The sequence below is a fragment of the Mandrillus leucophaeus genome, unplaced genomic scaffold, assembly GCF_000951045.1.
Source record: "Mandrillus leucophaeus isolate KB7577 unplaced genomic scaffold, Mleu.le_1.0 Scaffold389, whole genome shotgun sequence".
In the NCBI taxonomy this organism is placed as follows: Eukaryota; Metazoa; Chordata; class Mammalia; order Primates; family Cercopithecidae; genus Mandrillus; species Mandrillus leucophaeus.
The window spans coordinates 1,152,880-1,154,820 of NW_012104131.1; positions in this window are offsets into that span (position 1 = coordinate 1,152,880).

Below are 1,941 nucleotides of genomic sequence, written 5' to 3' on the forward strand. Positions count from 1 at the left end.
TAATAAGTGAACTAATTAGAGATAAATTATGTAATTAAACTAGGTTTACAGTCATATATATTGTGTGATGTTTTTCTTTCTTTTTTAAAAAATATTTGTAGAGATGGGTTCTCAGTATGTTGCCCAGGCTGGTCTTGAACTACTGGCCCCAAGCAATCCTCCCACCTCAGCCTCCCAAATGGTTGGGATAACAAGCGTGAACCACCATGCCTAGTGTCTGGTACAAAGTTATTTCAAAAAAAGAAAAATGTAAAACATGTATATTTTGGATGCTTGGATATACACAAGAATTTTAGAGAAGATTAAAAACAAAAAATAACAGCGATTGCCACTGCAGACTGTGCCTGAGGGAAGAGAAACTGGAAAGTTTATTTTTATTTAAAGAGCCACTCAAGTCAATTGACATTAGAAATGTGACTTAGAAGAGTAGAATGGGTGTTTGCTTGGTGTATCTAAATAGTATGTACAAGCAGGGCTGCAAAGGGGAATGGGAACACCCAGGGACTGGTGAGCAGGGCAGAGTGGCTGATTTACATGTTCAAGATGCAGAAGGAAGTGAGTAGGCTTTAAGAGCTAAGGCCAGATGTGACAGTCAGGGCTTCTCAAATACCAATACGCATGGAATCACCTGGGGAAATCTTGTTAAAATGCACATTCTTATTTAGAAGGTCTGGGTGGAGCCAAAGAGACCACATTTTCAACAAGCTCCCAAGAGGTGGGGATGCTGCCAATCTGTGGCCACACTTTGAGAAGCAAGGCTTTAAAATTCAGAAAGTATCACGGTTTTGTGTGGTCCGTGTCTTCACAAACATCAAGCAGAGCCAAAAAGCCCTTGTTTTTAGAAAATGAACTGAGAAAAAAACAAACAAACAAACAAAACCACCTAATTAAATATAATATTTGCAACATGAAGCTTCCACCAAAGGAATCTTACTGTCAAATGTTCACGATCAGCAGTTCTGCTTTGTTAGCTTTTTCATTTCTAACAAATTTAGACTTCTGGAGTCTGAAGCTTTGCCAGACTGAGGCATGCTTCTCCCCTCACTACTCCTGTGTTTAGCGTATTTGTTAACTTGGTGAGCGTACTTCCAAACGTAGTTATATTCTTTCACTTGCTATGGAAGATTGAAGAATCTGAGGCAAGTAAGAAGGAAGATCTCCATTTGCCTCCCTCCCACCCTGCCACATGCTGCCCCCTGACATGTTTGACAAGAATGCAGGCTATAGACTTATCATACACCTAAAACTATCTTGGGTCAGTTACATGTAGAAATGTCCTTCCCCCATTATGTCCTTACATGAGCTTAATGCGACGTAATACTGACCAGTAAAGAAAGACTATTGTCTTCTGTTTGTTTGCCTGTGAACTTGAATTGCAGAGCCTTTCCACTGTAATTTTAATAATGTGATATTGCGGAGAGTTTTAGTATGGCCTTATGGTAAGATTAGGTACTTTGGAGATAGACTGCTGGTTTCAGAATCACACTTAGTCACCTTGTTACTGTGTGATCTTGGCCAAGATGCTCAACTACTCTGAGCCTCAGTTGCCTCATTTATAAATTCATGAAGATAACACAGTAATAGTAACTATCTTATGAGACTGTTGTGAGGTTTGAAGGTCCCAAAATATATTAAGTCCTCAATAAAATTGACAACAATTATTATTTTTCTAAAATTATTCTTAGAATTGATCTAAAAATAGTACTGCTTGAATATCAATATATTTATTCCTGAATATCTACCTGCTGATTTGGCTGTGCCCCACTCAAATCTCTTCTTTAATTGTAGCTCCCACAATTCCCATGTGTTGTGGGAGGGACCTGGTGAGAGATAACTGAATCACGGGAGCAGTTTTCCCCATACCATTCTTGTGGTAGTGTATAAGTCTTAAGAGACGGTTTTATAAGGGGTTTCCCCTTTCACTTGGTTCTCATTCTCTCT